The following is a 26,430-nucleotide window of genomic DNA, read 5'->3' as shown; positions in this document are numbered from 1 at the left end:
GTCAGTTTTTAACCGTTTGTGCAGACACATGCACATTTGTGGGCTGCTGGAGGTCATTTTGCAGGGCTCTGGCAGTGCTCCTCCTGTTCCTCGTTGCACAAAGGCGGAGGTAGCGGTCCTGCTGCTGGGTTGTTGCCCTCCTATGGCCCCCTCCACGTCTCCTGGTGTACTGGCCTGTCTCCTGGTAGCGCCTCCAGCCTCTGGACACTACGCTGACAGACACAGCAAACCTTCTTGGTTCAGCTCGCATTGATGTGCCATCCTGGATGAGCTGCACTACCTGAGCAACTTCTGTGGGTTGTAGAGTCCGTCTCATGCTACCACGAGTGTGAAAGCACAACCAACATTCAAAAGTGACCAAAACATCAGCCAGAAAGCATTGGTACTGAGATGTGGTCTGTGGTCCCCACCTGCAGAACCTCTCCTTTACTGAGGGTGTCTTGATAATTGCCAATAATTTCCATCTATTGTCTATTCCATTTGCACAGGAGCATGTGACATTGATTGTCAATCAGTGTTGCTTCCTAAGTGGACAGTTTGATTTCACAGAAGTTTGATTTACTTGGAGTTAAATTCTGTTGTTTAAGTGTTCACTTAATTTTTTTTAGCAGTGTATATGTGTATATAGAGAGAGCGAGAGAGAGAGAGAGAGAGACAGAGAGAGAGCACCATCTACTGTATGGTGAAATGATTCTCAAAGCAAAACCATTAGACAACAGAAAAATGGATTCAGTCAAATTGACTCAATAATGGTGTCCTCTGGATCAGGGTATAAAATACAAAACCAGGTGGTAAAATAGAGATGAAACCAGAGTGAATCCTGTAGGATTTATGCATACAAAGTTATATGAACATTATTGTTTAAATATGTTATTATGTTATATATTATTTACAAGAAGCCTATATATCAGTGAGTGCAAGGATAAGTCCCTATATTATACATAGGGCTCGCAGGAGACACTCTGGAGATATAGAGGACATTGTTGCAGGTAAGCAATGAGAGATGTTTGCAACAGCATTACATAGAAAATTATAATTTAACTCTGCTTAATTCCTGCAAAACTGGTTCTGTAGACTACAACATTTTTTACTCTTAAAAAAGGAACGGAAAAAAAAGTGGCAAAAATGCAACATGCACAAAATAATAAGCATCCAGCGCCTTTTTGAACGAATGATCCCAGGAAATCCAAGGTTTCTTAAAACATCTGTTTATTTCTTCTTCTTCAGGCTGATTGGATACACTCATGATTGCAACAAAAGGCATAGAAACCAACATGTTTCGACCCAAAAAAACATTGTTGGCAACTACATGATTAAGACCTGTTTGGGTCGAAACATGTTGGTTTCTATGCCTTTTTTGCAATCATGAGTGTATCCAAACTGCCTGACCTTCTTGTTATTTGTATTTAATATTAAGAAATAAACAGATGTTTTAAGAAATCTTGGATTTCCTGGGATCATTTGTCCAAAAAGGTGCTGGATGCTTATTATTTTGTGCATATCGACTTTCACCCAGTAGATCCGTGCAGCCCGGAGGATGCGGTAACCAGAAGAGGAGGTGAGCTGGCAATTTCATCTTATATATAAAAATGCAACATGTGAACAAGCCATAAAGAGGACCTGTCACCAGGTCAAAAGTGTCCAATTTTCCTGTTTCTCCCCTGAGTTTTATGTTGTTTGTTTGTGCTTTAAATCCTCCACATTAATATCTGGCTCCGCTCCACACACGAGGATAGGATTGTGGCTGAGACAGTTTTCTACAGTAATTAGAGGGAAGATTTCCAGTAATCACCTCCAGACACGTCTCTGGAATAGGTTAGTGTATATCATCGGTGTAAAACTCCATTGATTTTCGCTGTTCTCTCTATAAAAGTAAAATCTTACTTTGATCTCCTGTTCTTTAGTGTCAGATCTCTACTTTCTTTACACTTTTTTGTTTTTTATAATACTCATGTTGCTGCATCTGTAAAAGTCCGATCTGTCAAAACGCTGGATTATAGCATTCTGTTGCTCAATGGTAACTTTCTACAACTTCACGTTTCATTTCCTCACTCTTCCCAGGATCTTCCCAATGAATGGGAGCATTATTTCTCACATTCAAGAACCGAGAGCCCGATTCATTAGTGCATTTGTGCCTTCTTCTTGTCTAATTTTTAGTGTTTTTCATTTATTTTTCTTTTAATTTATGTCTTTTTTAAAGTCTACTTTACACTGGTGTGAAAAAGCGTTTGCCCCCTTCCTGATTTCTTATTCTTTTCCATGTTGGTCACTTTAATGTTTTAGATCACAAAACAAATTTAAATATTACATAAAGATAACACAAGTAACCATAAAATGCAGTGTTTAAATGAAGGTCTTTATTATTAAGGGAAAAAGAAATCCAAACCTACAGGGCCCTGTGTGAAAAAGTGATTGTCCCCTAAACCTAATAACTGATTGGGCCGCCCTTAGCATCATGAAGTACAATATGTCACAAAAAAACTTTCTCAGAATCAGTGGGATCCGTTGACGCGTTCGAGAGTTATTAGCTCATAAAGTGACAGTCGCCAGAATTGTAAAATTTGGCCTGGTCATGAAAGTGAAAACAGCTTTGGGGGGGGGAAGGTGGAGGGGTTAACAATAGAGACCTTTATTTAAAAACTGCATTTTGTGGTTACTTGTGTTATCTTTGTCTAATATTTACATTTGTTTTGTGATCTGAAACATTTAAGTGTGAGAAACATGCAAAAGGAAAAGAAATCAGGAAGGGGGCAAATACACTTTCACACCACTGTATACACACTGAAGCTGCCGAAGAACCTCTTTTTCAACCCTTGATTTGTAAAAGTTCCACTAAAAAGAATTATTTTTGGATGAACCTTTAGGAACATGTAATCTTTATACTTCTTTTGTACAATAAAGTCTTCCTTGAATCCTGCTTTGTTACATTATTTTCCATTGTGATTATGAAGCTTTTCTAGATCTTCATTTATTGTTATTTTTCCTCCCTATTTTATTTGTGTCACGACCTGCTCTCCAGCCTCCAGCCATGGAAAGGAATTGTGCCAACACCCGTCCTTGCCATTTTGGCGCAGTCTGCAACATTTTTCAGCAGCACATTAATTCGTAAACCTCACGGCGCTATTGAGAAATCTTCCCCATTGGAATTGCAAGGAAACTTCTCAATGTTATGGAGCCCAAGCTTTGTCCTCCTGATGGGAGGACCATGGGGCAGATTTGGTGCTCTGAACCCTTCACTATATACCAGCACCTTATAGGATCTATCTGACAATACATACCGCCATGCACCCGATATTCTTCACGCTCATCATTGCTCCGATGTCGACTTTTCCGCTCATTGTTAGTTATAAGTCACCTGAGTTCACCTGAAAGTTTTACTTCCGGCAATAAACAAAAGCGACTGACTCACAGGACAGGCGGTAAGAACGCAGATCATCAGACGGCATTACACAACGCAGCTTTACTGGAAGGAATATACACACTAAAAGCGACATTTCATCACAGGATGTGCAGTCACAACATTCATTAGCCTATTGTAATACTCTGCACTAAGGAGAATTATGGGAACTTCCCCTTTAAACATTGGACCCGATTACCTGTATGCACTGTGATGACGGCTCGGATACACTGCATTCATGGACGTAGCTATGATGTATCTACATATACAGTGCTGGCCAAAAGTATTGGCACCCCTGCAATTCTGTCAGATAATACTCAGTTTCTTCCTGAAAATGATTGCAATCACAAATTCTTTGGTATTATTCTCTTCATTTAATTTGTCTTCAATGAAAAAAACACAAAAAGAATTGTCCTAAAGCCAAATTGGATATAATTCCACACCAAACCTAAAAAAGGGGGTGGACAAAAGTATTGGCACCCTTTGAAAAATCATGTGATGCTTCTCTAATTCGTGTAATTAACAGCACCTGTAACTTACCTGTGGCACCTAACAGGTGTTGGCAATAACTAAATCACACTTGCTGCCAGTTAACATGGATTAAAGTTGACTCAACCTCTGTCCTGTGTCCTTGTGTGTACCACATTGAGCATGGAGAAAAGAAAGAAGACCAAAGAACTGTCTGAGGACTTGAGAAACCAAATTGTGAGGAAGCAACAGCAATCTGAAGGCTACAAGTCCATCTCCAAAGACCTGAATGTTCCTGTGTCTTCAATGCGCAGTGTCATCAAGAAGTGTAAAGCCCATGGCACTGTGGCTAACCTCCCTAGATGTGGACGGAAAAGAAAAATTGACGAGAGATTTCAACGCAAGATTGTGCGGATGGTGGATAAAGAACCTCGACTAACATCCAAACAAGTTCAAGCTGCCCTGCAGTCCGAGGGTGCAACAGTGTCAACCCGTACTATCCGTCGGCGTCTGAATGAAAAGGGACTGTATGGTAGGATACCCAGGAAGACCCCACTTCTTACCCCGAGACATAAAAAAGCCAGGCTGGAGTTTGCCAAAACTTACCTGAGAAAGCCTAAAACGTTTTGGAAGAATGTTCTCTGGTCAGATGAGACAAAAGTAGAGCTTTTTGGGAAAAAGCATCAACATAGAGTGTACAGGAAAAAAAAAGAGGCATTGAAAGAAAAGAACACGGTCCCTACAGTCAAACATGGTGGAGATTTCCTGATGTTTTGGGCTGCTTTGCTGCCTCTGGCACTGGACTGCTTGACCGTGTGCATGGCATTATGAAGTCTGAAGACTACCAACAAATTTTGCAGCATAATGTAGGGCCCAGTGTGAGAAAGCTGGGTCTCCCTCCGAGGTCATGGGTCTTCCAGCAGGACAATGACCCAAAACACACTTCCAAAAGCACTATAAAATGGTTTGAGAGAAAGCACTGGAGACTTCTAAGGTGGCCAGCAATGAGTCCAGACCTGAATCCCATAGAACACCTGTGGAGAGATCTCAAAATGGCAGTTTGGAGAAGGCACCCTTCAAATATCAGGGACCTGGAGCAGTTTGCCAAAGAAGAGTGGTCTACAATTCCAGCAGAGCATTGTAAGAAACTCATTGATGGTTACCGGAAGCGGTTGTTCGCAGTTATTTTGGCAAAAGGTTGTGCAACCAAGTATTAGGCTGAGGGTGCCAATACTTTTGTCCGGCCCATTTTTGGAGTTTTGTGTGAAATGATCAATGATTTGATTTTTGCTTCATTCTCTTTTGTGTTTTTCCTTGCAAGCAAATTAAATGAAGAGAATAATACCAAAGAATTTGTGATTGCAATCATTTTCAGGAAGAAACTGTTCAGCACTGTACAAGCAGAAGGATATTGCTCCCTATAAAAACACATTTTTACTTACAGGATGTAGACTCCTTTTCTACTTAAATACCAGTATTTTCTGCTAAAAATCACTTTTGCTTTTGGGTTTCATTATAAAACTTGCACCGCTTCCCTTCTATATTCTCTTCATTGCAGTAACTGCTGCTGCCTGGAGATTAAGGTAACTGAGAATCTGTCAGTGAGGTCGTTCTAAGTTTGAAACTCTTCTGTCTCTTTCTGAGTTCCTCTCAACTGATTTATCACCACATGAAAGTGCAGCTCAACTTTTATCAAGTCCTAAATCAGCACAGTTAAGAGACAGATAAAGTATAACTTTCTCTATCAGAATGAGCTCACAAACAGATTCTCAGCTAACTCGTTCTGCAGCCGGCAATAGTCAGTGCAGCACAGAGGGTAAAGAAGTGGAACAGTGCAATATTTTTTTAAAGATACACAATTGCCAATACTATTTATAACCCAAAATACATGCATTTAAGTTATAAAAATATCCTTTAAAGCATGCATGGAGTCTCAGGTGACTTTTAAAATAAGCTGTCCTGTTTGTTGTAAGATTGCAGCTGGACAAGTTCTGGATGGGAGGTATATGTCATCGAGGTGGCTAGCCTCGGTGATGTAGGATCTGGAGAAGCCGGCTCCAGCATGGACAGTGTTTAGAGGTTTTTTTTTAATGGGCGCGTAGTTTGAGTCCAGGTTTTAGGAACAGTAAGAAGAGTTGGGTTGCTTATTTAAGGCAGTTCAGCTTAGGGTCTATGTGTGGAGGTGGAAAGACCTTGTATATGTTGCTCTGCCTCTGCCAGAGGCTGTGAGAGCAGGACTGAGAGCGAGCCTGTCCTACTATATGGAATGTTTATTTTCTGTTTTGTTTTGTTACACCTTTTCTGCCAAAGAAAGGCTGTTTGTTTCTTTGGAAGATTTATAGACTTAAATATATTTTTTCTTCTTGATTTAAAAAGTTGCTGCCTGTGTATACCTCAATCACTGCCAGATAGACTGAACCCCTACAAAGTGTACATTAAGAATAAGGTGATTTCTGGCCATTATATGACATTTTTCACCAGTTTTCCCCTTTGCAGGCTCTGTTTCTAACATTGCGGGCTGTCTGAGCTAGTGGGTGCAGAGAAGCTGCTGTGATGTTTCCCATGCATTATACACATATACCTGAGACATTCCTGCTCCCCTGACTCTATGTAGCACATATTCAGAAGTAGCAACAGCAGCATGGAGGACAGCATACAGAAGTACTGAGTAGTGAAGCCACTGGGGTGAAGTATAACACTTACTCGGAGCATCAGTATATCTGTCATGCGTCTTATCTCACTCTGCTCCTCATTGTCCCCAGGCCATAGACTTCAATAGGCAGCAGTAATATGATTCCTCAGTGGCTTGTCCAGCCATCTTGTTTTAAGCGGATGGATTTTAGCTGTTTTCAGACTGAATCTGAGATCAGGAGGCAGGTGGGAAGGAGAAGTGACTCATAAGTGGAGAAAGAAGGAGGTTTCTCGGATAAGATCTTATACACACTTGTACTATGGATTTATGCAGTTTGTTAAAATAAATTGACCATTTAAGGGGTCACTCCAGAAATAAGTAGTTTGGGCTGCTGATTGATTTTATCCCTCCCTAGAACCTAAATGTGTATACTCAATGTGTACCATCAGCCCAAAAAAATAAAGTGTGCAAGAAACTTAATCTCTTGGCCTAATTCTCAGCCTACAAGAGCTTTCTCATTGTAACACTTCGGTTTTCTATTGGATTCAGAAAATCACATACAGAGGGCAAGATGGACAAGCCCAAACTGTGCACTAATGAGCCACAGTGAGAACCTTAGAGGTGCAGTAACTTCATTGAGGAGGAAGGTCCTGGCAGGGCAGTACATAGATGCCTACTATAGCGATGTCCATAGAAATTAGTAGATGACAATATGGAAGAAATGGACTTAAACGTTTTTTCAAATCCCAAACAATGCAGTAAGTATGAGGCTGGCGCTCATCATTATGTTCTTGTGACCTGCAAACTATAAAGTAATATCAAAGCGCACAACTATGGATAAAAAAGGCCAGACCTATTTTAGTATGCCACTTGACTAGTTAATTCATAGCCCATGCTTTATTAGTTTGTGTTATAACACTCAATAAATCTGCTTAGAAAATCAAAGCAAAAACATTCAGTGTCCAGGCTCATAATGGTTACCTACACCACCACATTGTAACAAGCCCACAGCCGCGTGAGCAGGACTAGGCTGTACGAGGATACAACACCTTATTCATCATACTCAATTGTGCTTTGCTTTTTTAAGTTACTTTTCTTTTTTGTCTTGTGGCATTCATTACCAAATATTTCAAAATGGCACAGGTGGTTTATGAGTTTCGCACAAAAGCAAAAATTATTTTTCTCTTTTACCTTTTTTGGCTACTTTAAGTCACATTCTGCAAAATATCCCAAAAAATTGCACAACAAAACTCACTCCGATGGAAAAGTCACAAATGATGCCTCACCCATACACATCTGGAAACCCTAAACTCTCCCCACAACAGCAAAAATAAAGAAAAACAAGTGAACACATATACAGTGGTGTGAAAGTCTTTGCCCCCGTTCCTGATTTCTTATTCTTATGTCAAACTTAAATGTTTCAGATCACAAATCAAACTTAAATATTAGACTGAGTCACTGTGACTTCCCGGCACCTACGCACAAGATCGCTGCTGGAAAAAATATAGCCGGGAGAAAAAAAGTGCGCCTTGCATTATAGGGGATTTGCACATGCGCGGGATCTAGAAGACGAGACTTCATTTCACAGGGCTCTGTAACGTGGTGGGGGACATTGTAATTAGCAAAGTAGGGGGGATTTTTTCCCATTTCCCGGCCGCAAGAATGAGAAAATGGATTGAATAAAAAGACATTTGAAAGAAATCAGACCTCTAATATGGGCATACAGGTATGTGTATAGATTTACATTTTACATTTCTATCACCTGTATGCCCATAGTAGAGGTCTGATAAGTCCCAGGGGGTGACAGATTACCTTTAATAAATAATATTTCCCACATGTCTACTTTACATCAGCACAATTTTTGAAACATTTTTTTTTTGTTAGGAAGTTATAAGGGTTAAAAGTTGACCAGTGATTTCTGATTTTTCCAACAAAATTTACAAAACCATTTCTCAAAACCACATTCAAGAAGTTTATTAACCCTTCAGGTGCTTCACAAGAATTTTTGGAATGTGGAAGAAAACTTTTTTTTCACAAAAAATCATACTTTAAACCCATTTTTATTTTTATTTTTTGCAAGGGTAACAGGAAAAAATGGACCCCAAAATTCGTTGTGAACTTTCTCCTGAAAAACCACTGTTTGGGTGCATAGCACGGCTTGGAAGGGAAGGAGCGTCATTTGACTTTTTGAATTCAAAATTTACTGGAATAATTAGCAGAAGTCATGTTGTGTTTGGAGAGCCCCTGATCTCCCTAAACAGTGGAAAACCCCCACATGTGACCTCATTTTGGAAACTAGACCCCTCAAGTAATTTACCAAGATGTGTCATGAGCACCTTGAACCCACAGATGCTTCACAAAATTTTACAACAATGATCTGTGAAAATGAAAAAATATATATTTTGCCACAAACATGTTGTTTTAGCCCTTAATTTTTTAATTTTCACAAGGATAGCAAGAGAAAATGGACCTCAAAATTAGTTTTTAAATTCCTCCTGAGTACTTCGATACCCCATATGTGGTCGAAAACTAATTTAGAGGCACAGTGCAAAGCTCAGAAGGGAAGAAGCTCCATGTTGTAGTACAGATTTTGCTGGACTGGTTTGACGGTGCCATGTCACATTGGCAGAGCCCCTAAGGTTACCATAACAGCAGAACCCTCCTTTAAGTGACCCCATTTTACAAACTACACCTCTCAATGAATTTATCTAGGTGTGCAGCGAGCATGTTGATATCACATGTGCCTCACAGAGTTTTATACCCCTGGGCAGTGAAGAAAGAAGAGTTATATTTTTACCACCAAAGTTTTGTTTTAGCCCCAAATTTTACGTTTTCACACTGAGAAAGTATTTGTGCACTTCCTAAAGTATCGCATACCCGTCTGTCTGGTACTCTTCTTCTGTTGCCTATTCCTAGCAGGCCATGGACACACTTGTCCATGGATTGTGTTACTGACCTACCGGTATCTGCAGGTAAGACTGTGGTTCTGGTGGTTGTAGATAGGTTCAGTAAGATGGTTCATTTCGTTGCACTTCCTGCAATTCCGAATGCCAAGACTCTTGCTCAGGTATTTGACGCGCCCCCTGGGCCGTGTGTGTACGTGTGTGGGATACCCGGAGCCGGGTCTCTGGGGGGTTGTAGTCTCCGTGGCGGCGACCCGGTCCCGTGGCTCAGGGTGGTCAAACCAGTGGCAGTCTTTTATAGGTTTTAGGTTAATTGTCCGACTACGCCACCCGTGGATTGCGGTCAGGGTGTACCGCCGCTGCGAGGCAGACCGCTGAGGCTGGTGTTGTATGCGCAGCAGAGAATGGGATGACTCCCCACGGGAGGAGTATAGCCTCAGGGCAGTGAGTGTGGATGATGGGAGTGATGGTGCACGAGCGCAGCAGGAACGACTCAGAGTCTTTGCAGTGCAGTTCAGGGTCTTTACTGATGATAATAAGGCAGACGCTCCCGGGAGTACTGGCTAGCATAAGAGGCCTGGTCAGTCTAGGAGCAAATAGGAGTTCCCCTGGCCAGGTGGAGTTGTAGGCCTCCCCGTCTGTCTGCACTCTTCCTGGCTACCTTGCTGTAAGCGAGTGGAAGTAGCCCACGTCCCTGAGTGTACCGTGTAGTGCTCACCCGTATGGCTGGTGACTTGGGGCCTTCTGATAGCCTCCGCTCCTCGATGGCGGTGCTGGTCCCTTGCTCGTGACTAAGCCTCCGGACTTCTATGGCCAGAGGACCTGGAATCCCCTGCCGGCTGGGTTCTGCTGCTGGACTTAAAGATCCTTGCAGCCTCGGACTCCGGTGTCCGGTTCTTAGATTCTTCTGCCAGGGCGAGCTCTGCTTAGCTCCAGCCCCTGGTCTTCAGCTCCTGCTCCTACAGAGCTCCTAGCTGCTACTTTCCCTGTGTCTGGAACTAACTCCAGGCTCTGACTGTCTAACCTAACCCCGCCCAAGACCCAGTTCATAAGGGCAGATTCCTCCCCTCCCAGGACTGGGCAGGAGGTGTTGCATGCTTAAGGGCTCCTGACCAGGAAACCTCCCACTTGCTCTCAGACATAATATTTCTATTACTGTGGTAACCAGACCCCTGGGGTGCCACATTCCCCCCTAGTAAATTGTAGTACTCCGGGACTAAACACATTTTTAAGAAAAACACAAATACAAGGGTATAACAATAGCATAACATATGTACAAGGACATTTTGTCTTTAAGGTCACGGCGCTTCCGTAACCGGGTGTCCATATCACCCAAGGTGAAGTTTTTAAGCAGAGTAGGGGACCTGTCCAAAGCAAACCCCAAACGTTGGCCCTGGGCGTGGCTGCAAGGCGAAGCTAACTACTTTGGACCACACGGGGCCACGCCAGACAGGTTTTTCTTCCATGGCCGTTTTCGCAAGAAGCACCAAGTGTAACTATCTACAATGTAGTTCTGGTTATTCAACGTCCATAACCTGTCAGTCCAAATAAACCTGAAGGGTAACTAGAGAAATATAATTAATACACAGGCAACAAACATAAACCATTTTCAACATTTGTAGTTTACAAGTAAATTCACATTTTAGTTTAAATTCTCCAGCGAGCGGGCATCTGTCCTCTAGTGCTCCTGGTGGACCTACGTAACCCACTATCTGGCTCTGCACTACAGGGTGTAGCAGGTGTTGCGGGTAGGTCTGGCAGCTTTCTGCGTACTCTTTGGCTTACTAGGGGCACGGCAGGCTCACTACTAGCAGAGGGTTGATTCTCCTGGGCTGCTGGTATGGATTCTTCTGCCTCCTGGGCCTGCTGCTCTTCTGACACTACCTGCTCTTCTGTAGGCCCTTGAGGGGCTGGCTGGAGAAAGGTGAGGACGGGTACCACGATAGCATTGTTGATTTGTATCCAGGACCGGGGAAAGTCTCCGAGTACGGTACTGATCATTTCTTCCCTTTCCTCTGCGGGTTGAGGGTTCTCTTGATCTTCGTCAGTGCTTTGCTGCTGATCGGGACACTTTTTCAGGTGGTCTCTGGAGACAATGGCTGTGGTTTCTCCTCCATCCTTACTGATTATGCAGACTTTTGGATTATCATGGCTTGAGGGCAGTACTGTGTACGGGTCCTTCTCCCACTGGTCGTCCAACTTGTGGAGCCGCCTCTTTCTCTTCAAGACCTGCTCTCCAGGTACCAGGGGAACAGCGGGAGCATGCTGGTTATAAGTCTTCTCTTGCCTTTCTCTTGCTTGAGACAGACTTCGCTCGACGCTCTCCTGTACTTTCCGATACTGCTGCTGCCGTTCTGTATCCCAGTCTGCCTCTGGCGAGGTGTCCTCAGGTGTCAGGACTCCCTTATCCAGGTCAATAGGCAGCTTACCAGGTCTTGCTCTGATTAGGTAAGCCGGGGTACAGTTGGTGGAACCTACGGGGATGTGATTATACAAGTCCACCAGATCAGGCAGTTTTTCAGGCCACAGACTGCGTTCTTCCAGAGGCAACGTTTTTAACAAGTCTATCACCACCTGGTTCATTTTCTCACATAGTCCGTTGGTCTGAGGGTGATAGGGCGTTGTTCTTATCTTCCTGCAGCCATACAGATTGCAGAACTCTTGGAAGACCTCCGCTTCGAAGGCTGGTCCTTGGTCCGTCAGCACTTGCTCCGGATACCCGTGTGGACGGCAGAAGTGCTGCTGGAAGGCTCTAGCTGCTGTTTGAGCCGTTAAGTCCTTGACAGGGACCACCACCAGGAACCGGGAGTAGTGATCTACGATGGTGAGGGGCGTAGACGTACCCAGATTTGCTTGGAGCCAGTTTCACATGGTCCAGGGCTACCAGTTCCAGTGGCTGCCTGGTGATGATGGGCTGCAGGGGAGTCTTCTGGCTGGCACGGTCTCTTCTTCTTAGGCTGCACGGGCCACAGTCTCTGCACCACCTCTCGATGGCTCCTCTCATGCCTACCCAGTAGAACCGTCCACGCAACAAGAACTCCAGCTTTTTCCATCCGAAGTGTCCTGCTCCGTTGTGGTATGCCTCCAGAACCATAGCCGCGTCTCGTCTTGGGACCACTACCTGCCAGGTCAGCTCATGTGTTCTAGAGTTGACCATTCTCCGGCACAGCTTCTCCTTGTAAAGAAACAGTTTACTTTTCTCCTTCCACAGTTGCTTGGTCTCCTCCGGAGCGTCTGGGTCAAGACGGGCACCAGCCTGTGTCAGCATTTTTTTCACCAGACGGACTGCGGGATAACTGTCTTGCGTCTCCGCCCAGCTGTAGTGGGGTAAGGGATTGAACGTGGCAGAGCGCCTGTCCCTTACACGGTGGGAATACAGGGTAATCCCATGACGGTGGAACGCAGGGAGTTCGACCTCTTCCAGTTCTTCTGGATCTTCCCCTACGTCCGGTAAGTTTGGCATTCTGGACAGGGCATCCGCGTTGGCATTTGAGCGTCCCGCCCGGTATTTGATGGTGAATTCATAGTTGGACAGGCGGGCCATCCATCTCTGCTCCAGGGCACCAAGTTTTGCAGTGTCCAGGTGTGTCAACGGGTTGTTATCCGTGTACACGGTGAACTTGGAAGAGGCAAGGTAATACTTGAAACGTTCGGTCACTGCCCACACCACTGCCAGGAACTCTAGCTTGAATGAGCTATAATTCTCAGGGTTTCTCTCTGTGGGCCGTAGTTTTCGGCTGGCGTAAGCGATTACCTTTTCTTTCCCCTGCTGGATCTGGGACAGTACGGCTCCTAGCCCGATGTTGCTCGCGTCCGTGTGGAGGATAAAGGGCTGGCCGTAGTCAGGGTACGCCAGGATTTCATCCCCCGTGAGGGCCATCTTCAGCTGGCGGAAGGACTCCTCTTCCAGCTTTTCCCACCTGAAGGGCGGCTTCTGGTTTTTGGCCTTCCTGGATTGACCTATCAGGAGGTCCTGCATAGGAGCTGCCATTTTGGTGAAACCAGGAATGAATCTTCGGTAGTAGCCTACCAACCCGAGGAACTGCCGCACTTCCTTTATGCTGGAGGGTCTTGGCCAGTCTTTAATCACGGTGATCTTATCGGGGTCGGGAGCCACTCCGTCAGCACTCACCACGTGTCCCAGGTACTGCACCTTTGGTTTCAGCAGGTGACACTTGGAGGGTTTCACCTTTAGGCCGTAGCTTGCCAGGGCGTCAAACACTTCTGCCAGGTGTTTCAGATGGTCCTCGTAGGTTTTGGAATAAACGATGACATCGTCCAGGTATAACAGGACCGTCTCGAAATTCCAGTGTCCCAGACAGCATTCCATCAACCGCTGGAAGGTTCCTGGTGCGTTGCAGAGTCCGAACGGCATACAGTTGAATTCGCTGAGACCCATCGGGGTGGTGAATGCAGTCTTCTCCTTGTCTGCCTCTGCTACAGGAACCTGCCAGTACCCGCTAGTAAGATCCAAAGTGCAGAAGAAGTTAGCAGATTTTAATGCAGCTAAAGATTCTTCTATTCTAGGTAACGGGTACGCATCTTTGTGTGTGATACGGTTGACCTTTCTGTAGTCTACACACATTCTCATTGTGTTGTCCTTCTTTTTCACTAGAACTAGTGGAGCAGCCCAGGGGCTACAGCTGTCCCTGATTACCCCAGCCTCCTTCATGTCCCGCAACATCCCCTTTGCATGCTGATAGTGTGCAGGGGGTACAGGTCGGTATCTTTCCTTTATGGGTGGCTGGTCTCCTGTGGGGATGTGATGTTCTACCCCCTTTACTCGCCCGAAGTCTAGCGGGTGTTTACTAAAGACTCTTTCGTACTCCTGAACAACCCGGTAGACTCCCTGTTTTTGGTGTGAGGGAGTGGAGTCAGTACCCAAATGCAGTTGCTGAAACCAGTCCTCCATTTGTTTCTTAGAGCCGTTACCTTCCTCTGGTTGAGATGGAGGCAAGGGTTCTACGGCCTTTACAGAATTTTGGTTTATGGTGAACAATTTGGCTAGCGTGGCATACCGGGGCAGGTGTACTTCTCTCTCCCCGATATTTACGATGCGGACAGGTACCCTCCCATGGCGTACATCGACCACTCCCCGTGCTGTCAAAATGGTGGGCCTACTGTCTGAGTAGACGGGCTCTACCATTGTTTGGTAGTCTCTACCTCTTAGACCAATAGCTGCCCGGCACCATATCATCATCTCACTTTTCGGGGGCATGGCAATAGGGAACGAGTCACACATTCTCACGCTACCAATCTCACCACCAGATAGTTCCACTTGTTGCCGTTTCATCAGTGCCTGGATCTCTTTTTGGAGAACACGCTGCTGGCTGGAACTGGCGTTCTTGACAACCTGCTGTAAAATGAGAATTATCTCTGCAAGACAATTTTCAATCACGTTAGTTCCCAAGGTTATTTTAGGGTGACTCTCATGACGGTCAATGTCCACAATGATCAGTCCTTGTGCCGCCAGTTCGACTTTACCGATTTTAATGGTCACCTCTTTGAATCCCACCTGCGGCACGGGCTGACCATTGCTGGCGATGATACTCAGGTCATCATCTGGGTAGCGGGTTATGTCCGAGTCATTCCAGTGCCGCTTAAAGAGCACATAAGGGATGGTAGTTACCTGTGACCCGGTGTCTAGTAGGGCACTCATTGGAATGCCATCCAGTACCACAGGCAAGACTGGACGTCCCCCTACATATTTATCTCGCCAGTTTGAGGGGCCTGATGATCTTATGTCTGGGGGTTGGCCCTCTGCCCCAGGTTGTGCCCGTTTAAATGACAGTACCTTGCCATATGTCCGGGTTGATTGCAGCGGCGGCAGATGGGTTGTCCATCCTCGTTGTATCTGTCGCTGGGTCTTCCTCTGGACGATGGGATCCTCCTCTGTCGGCGCCACGGGACGTCCTCCGGTCCGGATGCCAGCTGGAGCTTTCCTGGAGGAGAGACCTGTAAAGACTGCACAGTTCTGGTTAGCGCGGCTACGCTTTTAGTCAGCTCTTGGACCTGATAGTGCAGGTCTGTAGCCGGGTTGTTGTCCAAAGCCTGCGCACCAGCTCCTACAGACTCTGTAGACAAGGGCGCCGCCTCCTGATGATAGGTAATAGCAGGACGCCGGTGGGTTACAGCGCTACCCGGTGCCGGTTCTCGGAGCACCCGGATGGTCCTGTCTTTGAACTTTGCAAAGTCTAAACCAGGGTTCTGCAAGGCCATTGCACGTAACTGGGTTCGGTGGGCGTTGGACAGCAGACCCTCAATGAATTGCTCGGTTAACAGTTTATCCGCATTCCGCACACTGTCAGGGTCTGCCTGTTTAATGGCTCCCAGGGCCTCTTGAAAATTCAAAGCATAGTCTCTTATACTGTCTTGGGCCCGCTGCTTGCACCCATAAAATCTCATTTTGAACTCGGCTGAGGTGCGGGTATCAAAAGTGTCCTTCAGACGGGCCAAGATCTCCTTTACGGTCTCCTTGTCCCTGACTGACCAGGACTTTACTTCGCGTTGGGCTGCGCCGGTTAGCTGGCCTATCAATATGCTCACTTTCTGGCCCTCCATCAGGGGGTATACCTTAAATAGGCTGTACAGTCTCTCTTTAAAGTCGCTTAGGGTATGCGACTCCCCTGAGTATTGGGGCAGCCAGGCCGCTCCGGGGATGTAAGGCATTGTAAATGGCATTACTGCAGCAGTGGCCGCGCTGGTGGTAGAGGGTCCCTCCGTGTCCGTCATCTTCCTCCCCCCTTGTTAAGTGTGACCTACCTTCCGACTATCCTCTTCTGTAGGCTGCGGCTCCGCTGGTGCTGCTCCGGACGAGGACCTTGCATCACATCCTGGTGACGTCAGCGTCGCTCTCTCTCCCTTCCAGGACCTTGCGCAGCGTCGGTGCGTGGGGCGGAGCTTCAGGTCTCGCGCGGTTTGGACATCCACGCTCCTCTTCTTCCCGCGCGGCGTCCTGAAGATGGCGTCCGATGGCGGGAAAACGGCTGAAGACGGCGGGAAACAACTGAAGAGCGCAGCAGGAACGACTCAGAGTCTTTGCAGTGCAGTTCAGGGTCTTTACTGATGATAATACGGCAGACCCTCCCAGGAGTACTGGCTAGCATAAGAGGCCTGGTCAGTCTGGGAGCAAATAGGAGTTCCCCTGGCCAGGTGGAGTTGTAAGCCTCCCCGTCTGTCTGCACTCTTCCTGGCTACCTTGCTGTAAGCGAGTGGAAGTAGCCCACGTCCCTGAGTGTACCGTGTAGTGCTCACCCGTATGGCTGGTGACTTGGGGCCTTCTGATAGCCTCCGCTCCTCGATGGCGGTGCTGGTCCCTTGCTCGTGACTGAGCCTCCGGGCTTCTATGGCCAGAGGACCTGGAATCCCCGGCCGGCTGGGTTCTGCTGCTGGACTTAAAGATCCTTGCAGCCTCGGACTCCGGTGTCCGGTTCTTAGATTCTTCTGCCAGGGCGAGCTCTGCTTAGCTCCAGCCCCTGGACTTCAGCTCCTGCTCCTACAGAGCTCCTAGCTGTTACTTTCCCTGTGTCTGGAACTAACTCCAGGCTCTGACTGTCTAACCTAACCGCGCCCCAGACCCAGTTTATAAGGGCAGATTCCTCCCCTCCCAGGACTGGGCAGGAGGTGTTGCTTGCTTAAGGGCTCCTGACCAGGAAACCTCCCACTTGCTCTCAGAAGTAATATTTCTATTACTGTGGTAACCAGATCCCTGGGGTGCCACATATTCATTAATGAGATCGTGAAGCTTCACGGGATTCCTTCCGATGTGGTGTCAGATCGGGGAAACCAGTTTATTTCTAAGTTCTAGAAAGCTTTCTGTACTCGACTGGGTGTGCAGCTGTCCTTTTCCTCGGCCTTCCATACTCAGTTGAATGGACAGACCGAGCCCGTTAATCAGAATTTGGAGACTTACCTTAGGTGTTTTGCCTCCGAAAACCAGGAGGATTGGGCATTTTATTTACCATTGACCGAGTTTGCTATTAATAATCTTTGCCAAGAGTCTACCGGCAGGTCACCTTTCTTTGGTGTATACGGTTTCCATCCACAATTTGATACTTTTAATGGGGGAGGGGCTTCGGGAGTTCCTGAAGAGGAACGTTTTGCTTCGCTGCTCTCTTCTGTGTGGCGGAGGGTTCAGAGTAATTTGAAGATCATGGGAGACAGGTACAAACGTATGGCTGACAGGAAATGCTTGCCAGGTCTGGACCTAAGTGTGAATGACTTTGTGTCGTTGTCTACCAGGAATATCAAGTTGAAGGTTCCTTTCTGGAAGCTTGGACCTAGATTTATTGGTCACTATAAAATAACCGCCGTCATTAACCCAGCAGCGTTTCGTCTGGAGTTACCTCAGGCTCTTAAGATCCACAATGTGTTTCACAGGTCTCTGCTCAAGAAATATGTGGTACCTCTTGAGTCCTCCCCCCTGCCGCCGCTCCCAATCATGGTTGATGGCAATTTAGAGTTCCAAATTTTGAAGATTGTGGATTCTCGTCTTCAGCGTCATTCCATTCATTACTTGGTGCACTGGAGCGGTTGTGGTCCAGAGGAAAGCTATGTGGGTTTCAGCATCAGAGGTGAATGCCCCTAGGCTGGTTCATTCTTCCCATGCCACTCATCCAGAGAAACCTGATCCTGAGTGTCTGGAGGCCACGCGTAGAAGGGAGGGTACTGTCACGGGTGTATCAGGTTTGACAGAGAGTCGTTCTGGATCCAGCTGTAGAAGGTTTCTGCGCTAGGCTTTGCAGACACCTTCTTGACCCTTTCATCTCTGTAGTGTAGTGGTATCCTTCTCTCGCTAGGACCCAGCGGTGATCTCCACCTTCTGCTAATTGACACACCCTTGCTTGTAACGCGCCACCTGGGCCATGGGGCACTCGGTAGCTGGGCCGGTCGATGCTGGGGGATATCACAGTGGCGGTGACCTGGTCCGTGACCCAGGGCAGTCAATAAAAGGGGGACTATTTAAAGGGGATTAAAGTTTTTATAGATTATTGTTTGTGACGCCACCTGTGGTATGTGGCTATACGGAGCCGCCGTTGCGGAGCAGATTCTCTGGAGCCGTTGGTAATGCAGCAGAGTTGGTTCAGCTCTCCACAGGTAGAGCTAAGCTCCAGGGCGGTGCTGTGGTGATTATAGATGAGGTAGATGTTGCTGTGTAGTGTAGTGCAGGGTATGGCGCAGATAATAATACTAGGACACAGTGGGGTGCAGTCTTCAAGGTTTACTCACAGTTGTTGCACTCCAGGCTACCAGGATCAGGGTATCCTCCCACGTCGTGCTGTGTTTACCGAGGCAGGGGTTCAGCAAACTCCCAGGTGTTTCAGGAGTACATAACGGGACCACATTCTATGTGCCTTCCTCGGTCGTCTTCCTGCGCTGGCTCTCACCCTCCTGCCCTGCGCCTCGCAACCAGTGTCCCAAGCCGGTAACCTCGGATCTTGGCGGGCAACCTTCAGTCCCCTGAATCCTATATGGCCTCCTTTTTGGCTATATAGTTGCAGCTGTGAGCAACTGCACCCTGAAAGTACAGAAGCCTCCGGTTTCTAGCTGAGCCTTGTAGTTCTCCACTAGTTAGGGGCCAGTCCCTTTGTGGCCTGATCCCTCCACGTTCCTGCAGATTCGGGCGCACGGGTGGCATCCGCACTTCCCGTGCCCCTGGGATCCCCTCTGTTCTGGAGCCTTCCTCTCCTCTTAACTTAGGCCCACTTCCCTGAGCAGAGCTCCTGCAGAGCTCCTGCTCCTCTCACTGTCCTCCTCTGACTGAACTCTCTATCTCAAGATGGCTCCCCTTTTTATACACCTACTGAAGTGCTCCCCTAAACTACTTCCTCCACCCACACCCACTACATGGTTCCACCCTCCAGCTAGGGACCAGGGACTGTGCTCTCCCTTAGGAGCAATCTGGCCCTTCCCTCTGAAGTGGAGTGTAATGGATGCAAGTGGGTGGGTCCCGGGAAGTACTCCATCCTTACCTGAGAGTGGGGCACCACACCTCTGGGTGAGATGCAGTACCTCTGTGGCGACTGAACCCTCAGGGGTGCCACATACCCCCTGGTAAAACACAGCACATCCGTGGGCTGGAACAGAGAAAAAATAAGGTATTTTAGACATACAAAATTTTTAGATGCATCACATATAAGAATATCACACAACTTTTCTTCCCTTTATGGGAAGCACATCTTCTTAAACGTTTCGTGTTACTATATCAGCTTATAACATTATAAAACTTTCTTCCAATAAAATTCTCCTCACATCAATAAAATATTTTTCCACATCAACCATTTTCAATAAACTACAGTGAAATCTATAGCCGGGTGTCCATTTCACTGGAGAAGGTGCAACATGAGCAACATGAGGGACCCGTCCGAAAACCCTCAACGTAGGCCCTGGGCGTGGCTGCAGGGCATAGCTGATCCATTCGTTGGACCACGTCTTCGGCCACGCCAAACGGGTTTTTGTTCTGCGGTCTGCATAAAACCAATAAGAAGCACCTTAAGAAGTGCAAACTATGTACAAATAAAAGTTTTTGGCTGCTCACAGTCCTCAGCCTGTCTGTTTTTATACCCTTACCGGGTAACTAAGTAAACACACAAAACTTTTTTTCAGTTCACTTTACCAATGCTGTACCTTTCCGGGTAACTATATACAGTTTCTTCAAACAAATAGCTCAATAGTGGTGCTCCCTCCTGGGAGACACCTGTTCTCTGTAGGCTGGCCCAGCCGGGTTGTCAGCCTCGAACTGCAGGGGCATGTCCTCCTCCTCCTCCACTACTCTGTGTACATGGAGGGCATACCAGCCCCGCTCTCCTCTGTGCCAGGTATAGGTGACTCGGTCACCAGGGTACAGATCCCGCTCTGGATGTCCCTGCTGTAAATGGGACTCCACGTCCCGCCGATTCACAAAGAGGTCTGTGCCAAGTTGTGATTCCCGGATAAACCCCATCCTCCATCCAGGTCAAACCTGACGACGACCCCTTCTACGGATCGGGCATGCGGGCTTGGCTTTGTGGGCCCGGGTCTTCTCCTCCACGTTGCGGGCCTCCATTCTCTCCCAGCGCACCCGCCGGTTGCGCCACTCCTTCTCCAGTTGAAGGAGTTCCCGCCGGCAATACTCTTCTCGGCGTGCGGCCTCCTTTTGGGTCTCCAGGGGAAAACTCATCAGGTCACCCGCCGGGTTATCCCATCGGAATTGGTCCCCATCTTCCCTATGGGAGACCAAGGGTACGGGAGCGGGCAGTAAAGGGAGGCTCTGGTCTTCAACCTCCACGGACCAGTCCCAGGCCGCGCGTCCGTACACCCATTCGGGTGTGGGGGCAGGTGGCTCTAGCTGGGGGCCCAGGAGCAGGTCTGCGTCACAAGCGCCCGGGGAAGGAGTTTCCGGCAGGGAGACCAGCACTGGACTAGCGCCAGCAGCGTCCGGGACAGGGATTTCACTCCTACCTGCTCCCGCGATCGCTCCGGTGCCATCCATCACCTCCTGGTCTGGGAGTAGCTCCGCCGGGGCTGGGGCGCTGCCGGTCACATGCAGCGCAGACTGCTGCCGGGTCAGCATCTTCTCCAGGAGCTCGGCTCTCCAGACCGCGACAGCAGCTTGTTGGGCCTCCTCTATCCTTCTGCCCAGTTCTTGCACCTCATCCCGGAGGAACCCCGTATCCTCCAGGGACAGCTTGGTTAAGATCCCCTCCAGGGTGAGGGGTGATGCACTTGGCTGCAGGCCCCAGCCCGGAGTCTGAGGCTGATCTCCGTCCATCTTGCCTGCCAGGTGCGGGCCGTCTGATCTGCTGGAGACTCCTCCCTGTCTCCAAGGTTTCTTCTCTCTTCTCCCCTTTCTGGGGCGGTCCAATGGCTGCTTGCTGTCGGCCACACCTGGGGGCGGCTTCCCCAGACTGATGGACAGATCCAGGTATATGGCCACAGGCGCATGGGGCGGGCTGCGCTTTTGGCGCCATTCTGGGACCCGGCCCACGGTGGGAGGTTCTTTGTTTTCTTTTACCACGCACATAATGGTGCCCGTTCTTCTGGGGCGGGCGCCACATTTAGTATACAACACAGTCTCTAGGCGCACAATACCCGGTTATAACGGGTTGGTTCATATCCTGTTCGTGACGCTAAGATGACGTGCCCCCTGGGCCGTGGGGTACTTGGTAGCCGGGCCGGTCGATGCTGGGGGATGTCACAGTGCCGGTGACCCGGTCCGTGACCCAGGGCGGTCAATAAAAGGGGGACTATTTAAAGGGGATTATAGTTTTTATAGATTATTGTTCGTGGCGCCACCTGTGGCATGCGGCTATATGGAGCCGCCGCTGCGGTGCAGATTCTCTGGAGCCGTTAGTAATGCAGCAGAGTTGATTCAGCTCTCCACAGGTAGAGCTAAGCTCCAGGGCGGTGCTGTGATGATTATAGATGAGGTAGATGTTGCTGTGCAGTGGAGTGCGGGGGATGGCGCAGATAATAATGCTAGGACACAGTGGGGTGCAGTCTTCAAGGTTTACTCACAGTTGTTGCACTCCAGGCTACCAGGATCAGGGTAGCCTCCCACGTTGTCCTGTGTTTACCGAGGCAGGGGTTCAGCAAACTCCCAGGTGTTTCAGGAGTACATAACGAGACCCCTTTCTGTGTGCCTTCCTCGGTCGTCTTCCTGCGCTGGCTCTCACCCTCCTGCCCTGCGCCTCGCAGTGTCCCAAGCCGGTAACCTCGGATCTTGGCGGGCAACCTGCAGTCCCCTGAATCCTATATGGCTACCTTTTTGGCGATATTGTTGCGGCTGTGAGCAACTGCACCCTGAAAGTACAGAAGCCTCTGGTTTCTAGCTGAGCCTTGTAGTTCTCCACTAGTTAGGGGCCGGTCCCCTTTGCGGCCTGATCCCTCCACGTTCCTGCAGATTCGGGCGCACGGGTGGCATCCGCACTTCCCGTGCCCCTGGGATCCCCTCTGTTCTGGAGCCTTCCTCTGCTCCCGTCCTCTTCCCTCAGTCAAACCTGGGCCTCTTAACTTAGGCCCACTTCCCTGAGCAGAGCTCCTGCAGAGCTCCTGCTCCTCTCACTGTCCTCCTCTGACTGAACTCTCTATCTCAAGATGGCTCCCCTTTTTATACACCTACTGAAGTGCTCCCCTAATCTACTTCCTCCACCCACACCCACTACATGGTTCCACCCTCCAGCTAGTGACCAGGGACTGTGCTCTCCCTTAGGAGCAATCTGGCCCTTCCCTCTGAAGTGGAGTGTAATGGATGCAAGTGGGTGGGTCCCGGGCAGTACTCCATCCTTACCTGAGAGTGGGGCACCACACCTCTGGGTGAGATGCAGTACCTCTGTGGCAACTGAACCCTCAGGGGCACCACACTTGATATTTAAAAACCCTCATTGTCTCCAGAGAGTCGCTGGTGATAGAACTATTTTTCTCTGTTCAGGCCTGGAGCTCTAGCAGTCGGCTAATTTCTTCTTGGAGTTCCTTGGTGGATATTTGTCATGATCTCTCTGGAGTCTTCTCAAAGCTAAGTGTATCCCCTTGTCTGTTTGCCTTGTTTGTCTTTAGTTGCAGTGGGGCTAACTAGTCAGAGGTGTATCTACGTAGGTCTTCTAGCACCCGGGGCAAGAATTCAGTTTGGCGCACCCCCCCTTCCGCAACACATATGCGATTTGCACACTAAGGCCACGGCCCCACTATCAGTATTTGGTCAGTATTTTTTCTCAGGAGTGGGAGCCCAAACCAGGAGTGGGTGATAAATGCAGAATTGGTGACTTGTTTCTATTATACTTTTTCTCTGATTGTTCCTCACCTGGTTTTGGCTCCCACTACTGAGAAAAAATGATGACCAAATACTGACCAAATACTGATAGTGGGGCCGTGGCCTTGGTCACATGCTGACGAGCTGCTCTTCCTAATTCTCTCTGAGAGAAGCAGGAAGAGAAACTCGTTGTCACTTGACCGTAAGTATGAAAATCTCATATGAGTGAAGTGGCCATGTGATGACTGATGGAACCTGCAAGCAGAGCTGAATCTTGACAGTGAGGATATTACACGCTGTCATGATTGGCTACAGGGCTTCATTTTATAATTAATGGGCTCATCAAGGTTTGAGATGAAAGTATGCAGTCACTCTATGTAACTGCTGACTTCTGAATTCTCACAGCGCATGCACTGCACACTTTTAAGATTCTCCCTTGCTGTGGCAACAGTGTACGGTCATGTCAGCATAACTATGTGATTTGTATGCTTCTGGCCACATTCCGACTAGACGTGTCCAGCCTCCCTCAATTCATTTTCATTGAGTGAGGCCACGCATGTCTAGTCAGCATGTGACCACAAGTATACAAATCGACACCACCAGAAAATCCTGACAGTGTGCAGCGTGCACTGTGAGAATTTAGAAGTCTGCAGTCACATAGGGTGACTGCAGACTCATCATAAACATGGACAACATCTTTAATGCTCCTAACATAAGTAAAAAAAAATGTCAGCATCATAAAAAAAGTTACATCCAGGTACCTGATAGATGACGCTGTCTCTGGAGTTGTTCTCTTTCTTTTCCTCTTCATCTTGTCCAGACTCGATGATGACTTTTCTCATCAACACCTCGTCTCTGCAGACTTCCATCTTCTCCAGTCTTCTGCAGCACATCCCCACACGATGCCCTGAAAGATATCAGTGTTATTATAATGCTCCTGAATAACAATATCTGCCCTACGCTGAGCCGCTGAATAAATAATTGCCCCTCACTATATTCCCTGCACAAAATATCACCCTCACACTGTCCCTCTTATGGTACATGCTCTCCACACTGCCCTCTCCTTTCCATACTTGGCCCCCTCTTCACACTGTCCTCACACTGTGTCCCCCTTATAGGGCTCAGTCTCTATACTGTGCCCCCTCATCACACTCCCCCTCCTTAGCATACTGTTCCCTCCTGGCTGTGACCTTCCACTGTCCCCCCAAGCTATCCCCCTCCCACTACTCAGCCTCTATTCTGTGCCCATTCACACTTTTCTTCCCCCATACTGTCTCCTCACACTATTCCCCTCAATAGTCTCCTTACACATTTCCCCCTACCTCCTAATATTTCCTCCTCACACATCCCCCCAACTCCCCATACTGTGTCTGCACACATCCCATCACCCTCGCTTCCCATACTGTGTCCGCACACATTTTCTCCCTCGCTACCAATAATGTGTCTGCACCCACCCCCCCACAGATTAAATCTCCCCTCCACACTGAATAAGTCTCCCCTCCACACTGAATAAATATGGCCTCTGCACAATAAATAAATAGCACCCTGCACATTTAATAGCCCCTCTGCACAATTAATATGCCCCCTGCACAATTAATAGCCCCTGCACAATGAATATGCCCCCTGCACAATTAATAACCCCCCTGCGCAATTAATAAATAGCCCTCTGCACAATTAATAGCCCCCTGCACAATTAATAAATAGCCCCCATACACAATTAATAAATAGCCCCCTGCACAATTAATAAATATGCCCCCTGCACAAATAATAAATATGCCCCCCTGCACAATTAATAGCCCCTGCACAATTAATACCCCCCTGCACAATTAATAGCCCCCTGCCCAATTAATAAATAGCCTCCCTGCACAATTAATAAATAGCCCCCCTGCACAATTAATAAATAGCCCCCCTGCACAATTAATAAATATCTTATATAAATATAGGACAGCTTATTTAAAAAAGTCACCTGAAATTTCTTGCACGCTTTAAAGGATTTTTTTTTACTTAAATGCATGTATTTTGGATTATAAATAGTATTGGCAATTGTGTTTCTTTAAAAAAAAATATGCACTGTTCCACTTCTTTACCCTCTGTGCTGCACTGATTACTGCTGGCTGCAGAACGAGTTAGCTGAGAATCTGTCAATGATCTTATTCTGACAGAGAAAATTATTCTTCATCGGTCTTTTATCTGTGCTGATTTATGACTAGTGTTGAGCCACCCCCGTAGTGTTCGAGTTCGGTTCGGTTCGTCGAACACCCGTGTGTTCGCCGAACTGTTCGTCGAACTGTTCGTCGAACACCTTCGAACACCATTAAAACCAATGGCAGGCAAACAAAAACACATAGAAACACATAGAAAACACCTTCAAAGGTGTCCAAAAGCTGACAAACTGCTCAGAAGACATAACTAACACATGGAAAAGTGACAAGTACATATAGTCATGCGAAAATAAAAGAGGTGGAGGAGTAAAAGGAGGGGGAGACACAGATATAGGCATGTCATGCCCTTCTAAAATCCAAAAAGTGAGAAGCCGACACGGCCAGTCCGCTCCTGCCCGTGCCACCTCCGTGTCGCCGGGTTTGTGCCAGAGCCGCGGTGAACCCTGATGGCCAGCCCCCCTCTCCCAATACTGGTGCCTGTCCGCTGGTGGGTCGAGCGAGCCCCCCTGTGGTGGAGGCAGCTCTAAGCTTTTTAATTTAAATTGTCTCTCTAATTTGAATGAATACACTTTAAATCCATTTACAAGGATCTATTGGAGGGCAAGTCTCATGCCAGCAGCCGCGTAATTCCAGCTCCAGTAGCGTCCACTAAAGCTGCTGCAGTTAAAAGCTTTTATAAGGATCGAGCTCGGCTGTCCACCGCAAGGCATCCTACTGCCAGTCCCAGCCCCTATGCCTTGGGGTGCCTCCTGATGCTCTTCACTGAGTATCCCATGGTCCCGAAGCATTTCCTTTGAAAAAATTAAGTGTCTAAACTACAGGTGGTGTAGCTTGCTTAACAGCCGGGATAATCCGCTGACTAGCAGACACTGCTACTAGGCACAAAGTATTTCCTGGGCTAGATGCAGTTAAAAATTTGTAATTAGATACTCTCGTTGGATGCTGAGAAAGCATTCCATAGAGTCTCCTGGCACGCCATATATGATTCTCTTAAAAAGCTTGGGGTAGGGGTCTAGGGGACCCTTTTATAGCCAAAATCACGGCCCTGTATCGCAATACGTCACCTAGGCTGAAGATAAATGGAACTGTAGCACCCTGAGGGCTCGGTTGCTACAGACGTATTGCACCTCACCCAGAGGTGT

The 26,430-nt window shown here is 47.7% G+C and overlaps 1 protein-coding gene across 2 annotated transcripts in view; it reads right to left on the bottom strand.

The window, feature by feature from the left end:
* LOC141257351 (EH domain-containing protein 3) overlaps positions 1-24,030 on the bottom strand; it is an 83,293-nt gene extending 59,263 nt beyond the window's left edge. Inside the window, exon 1 of one of the 2 annotated variants that reach the window (XM_073671816.1) lies at positions 23,888-24,030. The gene's annotated coding sequence lies outside the window, so the exon portion shown is untranslated. Of the gene's footprint in view, positions 1-3,278; positions 3,298-23,887 lie in introns of those variants that run through there. The other variant, XM_073671817.1, reaches the window with a different exon arrangement.
* Between the last annotated feature and the right edge of the window lie 2,400 nt (positions 24,031-26,430).

The sequence above is a fragment of the Phyllobates terribilis genome, unplaced genomic scaffold (genome assembly GCF_046119375.1).
Source record: "Phyllobates terribilis strain yellow unplaced genomic scaffold, ASM4611937v1 Scaffold_3__8_contigs__length_932513732, whole genome shotgun sequence".
Classification (NCBI taxonomy): Eukaryota; Metazoa; Chordata; class Amphibia; order Anura; family Dendrobatidae; genus Phyllobates; species Phyllobates terribilis.
Note: the sequence above shows the minus strand (reverse complement) of the source record. Positions and strands in the feature narration are given on the sequence as shown.